Source organism: Alligator sinensis, unplaced genomic scaffold (assembly GCF_000455745.1).
Source record: "Alligator sinensis unplaced genomic scaffold, ASM45574v1 scaffold88_1, whole genome shotgun sequence".
Classification (NCBI taxonomy): domain Eukaryota; kingdom Metazoa; phylum Chordata; order Crocodylia; family Alligatoridae; genus Alligator; species Alligator sinensis.
The window spans coordinates 1,503,762-1,509,555 of record NW_005842347.1 but is presented as its reverse complement, the minus strand read 5'-3'; positions in this window follow the sequence as shown (position 1 = coordinate 1,509,555).

Below are 5,794 nucleotides of genomic sequence, written 5' to 3'. Positions count from 1 at the left end.
AGAAGAAACCATTTACAAGAGTTAGAATAATTGTATCTGTACTCAACCCTTAGATCAGCAAGATTCCTTGCAGCGTAAGACCACTGCTCTATTTCAAGGATAACTACACATTTGTAAAGTGACGTTATACAAAGTATTTGCCATGTATGCAGTCACGCAGCTCTACTTAATATGATGGTATCTAGTAACACCCAGTGACGTACAGTTTAAGACATGGAGATGTGGTTAGCTGTACTAATTTGAAGTTTAGTAAAAGACAGTAGATTTGCACCTTATAGACTAACCTAAGTAAATATTTTGTTTATATTCATAGTATATTTGTCTATGTTCTGATAACACATCTGATAAATAGAGGACAGCATCTGATGAAGCAAGCTTCAGCCCACAAAAATCTTATGCTACAGACTCATGTGCATACAAATACACATTTTGGTAAGTCTAAGGTCTAGATCTACCTGGTCTTCCAAGACATTTACAGCTAGCCTGAGCACAAATAACCACGATGTAGGACAGGGGTGTCAAACTGATTAGGGCTCATGGGCTAGGTGAATGGCCTGTGGCTGGTCCATAGGCTGGACTGGGCCTGCAAACAGGCCCCACAGGTCAAAGCCAACGTGCACGACCAGTCTGACCTGGGCACCACATGTAATGCACCCCCCAGACCTGCCCCATGTTGTGGGTACAGCATGCACTCCACCCTGGCCTTGTGTGCCACATTCAGTGCACAGGGCCAATCCAGCATATACTGCATGTGGATCTCCACTGAGACACAGAAAGCACTGCAGGCCTGACAATACAAGGCTCTGCAGGCCATACCTTTGACACCCCTGTATAGGGAACAATCATGCTGACAGGAGAATGGACTAGACTGATGTCTTCTGTCTCACATTTCTAAAGCTTCTTATCATTATGGCTCCAAACATCTTTGAAGAAAGGTGCATCTGCTGTGCCAACTCCCCTCCTCCCCCAGTACCCGGAGGACAGAGATTTGTAGCACAACAAATATAATCCATTCTTCCCCAAGAAGCAGTAGGACTTTGCTGACTTCTTTGTACATCGAATGAAGCATCTCCCAGTTGCAGTGGTCATGATACAATTCACCTAAGCCCTACAATTCCTCCATTTCAATGGCTTTCACTTCCTTTCACCCACATCATAATTCAGTTTCTCTTTCCTACAGTAACTGCAAAATTATGCTTCAAGTAAAAGAAAACTCCCCCTAAGCTTTAATGGCCTGTATGAATCCAGGGGCACCATCTCCATGGAAATTCAGAGCAGTGGTCTCAGGCTAAGTGAATAGCTGAGAAGTAACTTCTCAATGCTGATTCCTCACAACTGGGCTTTCTATACGAACCACACTAGTGCCAGAGGGTTCAATCCAAACAGTACCTTTCTGAAGAGAGGACATGCACTGCTAAGGAACAGAAAGCATTGGAAAATTATTTTGATCCGCAGGTCAGATCTAAACAGATGGCAGCAGCCATGACCTCACTGTTACCTAGATGGACCAAACTCTTTGGGATTGGGAGAACATAGTTCCAGGTTGTGGCCAATAAGGAAAAAACAAACAAACAAATGAACAAAAAGCAGCATACGGTCTTATTTCTTAAGAGTCCTTCTCATCCTACCACCATTGTTAAATTTCCACAATGATAGATTGTTGGGCCCTGAACACAGGACAGTGAGCTTAGAAACAAGAGCCAGATTTGAAAGCCAGCCAGAGTTCATCACCAACAGACCACATTCACAGAATACATTTTCCAGTTCTTAAAACCTTGATAGCATTTTAATGCTGGCCTCTGAAGTTATCCTAAGGGTAACCATTACCAGAAATGTACATGAAGTTGAGAGTCTTATTGCATCATCTGGACTAGCTGTTTATTTTGGGAGTTAGTTAACTGGGAACAAGTTAACTAACACAAGTCATCTTAACTGATCCAATCTATTCATTTATTACCTCTCTTAGCAGCGTCTTCTCCCCCTGTCCCTTTGCCTTCTATATAAAGTCTTTCTTTCTGCCAATCCATTCCTAGCATTTGATGAGGTGGGGTGTTGTCTATGGAAGCTCACACTGCTCTGAACCAGTTAGTCTCGGAAGTGCCACCCTGTCCTACCTTCGGCCAGAAAAGTTAAAGTTTCAAGGTATTTGTGCCCCTCAGCATTCGGATATTACAAATGGACATGGCCTCAAACTATTATTGCACTTTTCTGTTGGCTTAAATTAGCTTTATCCACTCTTCATATACAGGATCTACCCATTTTCTCCCACATTAATCACCACTATCAACCAGATCTTTTGCTGTTAGCATTTCACCCTGGGAACTTCTTCAACTGAAGGGAAAGACAAAAATTCTATCAATTTCACAGAAACTGAGATTTCATCTTTAGGACTGCAATTCTGGGGGAGGAGTGTGACAGGACTCTCATGCAAGTCTCAGTACATTTGAAACCATCTCCTCTTAGGTAGAAAGAGCCGAGTTACTGGGTTTTTTAAAATTTAAGTATTCTGTAGTTTGTTAGTTCTGGTAACTTGGATTGTTTTCTATGAACTCTTGGGACTAACCTTATTCTACATCTTAAAGTGACTAAGCAGACTAAGGCAGCCACGTACGATCACCTTGCTCAAGTCTGAAAGACTAATAACGCATCTATTTGAAACCCATATACACGCTTTAAAAGCCAAATCAAAAAGCAGCAAGAAAGAGAAGAACTCAGCCACCTTCTACGTTAACAGCATTTCATAGACTTGAACAGGATAGAATAGGATCTGGCCCTTAGCCTATAAAGGCGCTAACAATTTCTATAATAAAAAAAGCGGTCTACATGCAGAAAATTACACTTATCTCGTTTAAGAATTGACAGAGTTTAAATATCCAATTTCACCTTTTTCTTAGCTTAAAATAATCAGATATGAAGAAACAATAAAGATCTGAATTTGCTGCACTCATACAATTTAAGAACTTTAATTTCCAAGAGTTACATCCACAAGTTAGTGTAAATGGCAACACTATTTGCAATATCACTGCAGGAAAATGTTGGAAGTGTCTCCAGTTCCTCAATCTTCCCAAAATCCAGGATCTTTCTTTTCATGGAAATTCATGAAGGTAGAAGGAGACAGTCTAAGATACCATTCAAGAGAGTCTACTACCCAATACTTTCAGGCCTGAGGTGCCTAATGCAATATACTCAACTAGAAGTTATTTAATTTTTGAAAGGCACTAGTAGATTCTGTTCATTTTACTGGGGTGATTAATTTTCTTAATCAAATTTCAGATCAAGCACTTTTAGGCATTTAACTTCAGGTGACTAAGCCTAGCCAGCTGTGTGTTTAAAGGAGCTCACGGTAAACAGACAAATGTATCCTAGTAGAAAACCTATTGTGTAATGAAAGTTAAGACAGACATTAGTCTTCAGATGATACACTTTTTAATCAATTTTGTCTTCATTTTCTTTTATTTTTATCTGGAGACTTTATCATTAAGCAGCTTTGTTACCAAGGGTCATGACAGAGACCCTGAAATGACAATAGCTCCAGCCACTCATTCATGCAAAATATTCTCACTTCAATGAACAAAGCTCTGATTCACTGCTTTCCCCCACTGCTACCCCAGGACCTACCCCCCCAGGCAGAAAATGCTCTCTTAATATTAAGTAAAGTAGGCTGTCTAGTGTCCAGATTCTTCATAAAATATTGACTTGTCTGCCACCTGTGAGCAAAAGCACAAATACCTTAGAAATGAAGCAAGCAGCAAAATCCAAGCACAAAGTTGAGCAACATCTGTACCTCCTCAACAACTATGAAGCATTCCTAGTTTCACACACACACGTACACACACGCACACGCACGCACACGCACAGAGTTCTCCCTGCTCCCAAAGCTGTTCAGTGAGGCAAATCAGGAGCATGCAAGAGAAGGTAAAAATCATTTAAGATTAGGAGTAAAAAGGCTGCTACTACAGCACAAACTGCTGCCAGCACAGCCAGACCAACGTACAAGATGTATAGGTTAAGCTGACAGTCTTAAATACAGTGATCGGAGGCCATCTTAGCTGCTTCAAGTGACAGAAGGTGTTACTACAATACATCATTACCCTAGCAGCTTTCACATACATTATCACTATAACAGTAATCAGCAGTTACAAGGCAGAAACCTTTCCTTTCATCTAGTCTTGATCATCTGTACAAAGGCAGCATTACAAGTTATATAGGAGATGCACTGCATAAAAAAGTAACACATTGGTAAGGAGTCCTGGTTTCCATCATCAGATGATTATAGCAAAGACATTTCAGAAATTAGCCAGTTACACTCTTGCTAGCAGAGGGAAAAGAAATATGAGATATTACTTAAAGTATAGCTTTTAACATTAACAGAAGAAACTTTAACATCACATTATAAAGCCACTTCATAAGCTATTGAGAACATTCTAATAAGAAGTTTAGGGATATTTTCTGCCTTAGAAGTTGCTGCAACAGATGTAAACTTTCTTTTCCTCTCTCCCACGATCAGTAAACCTCTCTCTCCAGACACGTGCTGGGCACCTGAAGCAAGTGTGGACTGATCCTTCTCACCCTAGGTCTTTCAACAGGGAGGGCGAAGGTGGGGGATAACGCAAGTTTTTCACAAACTCACAACAACATACCACAAGCATTGGGCCCTGAAAAGCCAAGATTACGTCCACCTTTGAGGAGCTAGAGTCCCAAATTTATGTCTTGAATAGTAGCATGTTACTCTACTAGCCATTCTGGCAGACTAACATCTGCCTTCCTAACTTCATTAGAAAATTTGCTGGCCTAGAAACTTGAGGCTGGAATACAAGTAAATAGTAATAAATGTGCCTTTCCTCTGAGACTTACCAAGCCTCTCAAGTTACCTCTCTTTTTATAAGTCTGCTGCTTTTTCAGTAAACAGTAACACGATCAATTAGACAACACTACTTATTTAACATTCCTTTTTTCTTGCCTTTTTTTTTTTTTGGTTAAACTTGGCCTTGATGTGGCTACTGCAACATCCTGTCCTCTTGTTTTAGCCCTCAGTGTTTTAAAGTGCCTGTCTTCATTTGAATCGTGAACTTTTAAAGCAAAAAAAAAAAAAATACCCAGCCAACACGAGATGGATCTCAAGGACCTAGGTCTGCTGAAACGAGTGATTCTCAACCAAGGAGCTGCAACTCCCTGGCCGGCCTCGAGGTCCTCTCACGGGTGTCACACAAGTGCAGCCACGAGTCACAGGATAAGAAAAAAACAAAAACAAACCAGGTTTCAAATATGGTTGTTGGCTCTAGCCTGGTTGGTCCAAGGACACAGGCAGACAAGGGTCTTTAGTTGGTCTAATTAAAAGGGACCACTGTGGTAATACAAAAAAGCGCCAGTCAATAGGTTGGGGGGGGGGGGGGGATTGTTCTTTGCAAGCTTTCAGGCACAGACACCCTTCTCCAGGCACTGGAGAGAGTCTGCCAGTTTCAAACAGTACATTAAAAAAAACAAAAACAAAATTGGGGTGGGGACACGACGGGACTTGCTGTGGGCAACAAACTGGCCAAAGAGGGGTAAAAAAAAGGAGAGAAGAGGAGGTTGGATCAAGAGCCGGAGCTTTCTGAGGGCACCTCCAGCCCACAAGGGGCACCTTGAGCCTAGTGACGACACCTCCAGCCTGGGTGGGGGGTAGCGCCGACAGAAAAAGAAGTGAGGGAGAGAGCAGGAGGCTGTTTCCCGACTTGCTGAAGCCGAGCCCTAACTTGGGGCAGCCACAAGGCAGCCCCCCGGCTGGAGGGCAGAGGCTGCGGGGCGCGGCCCC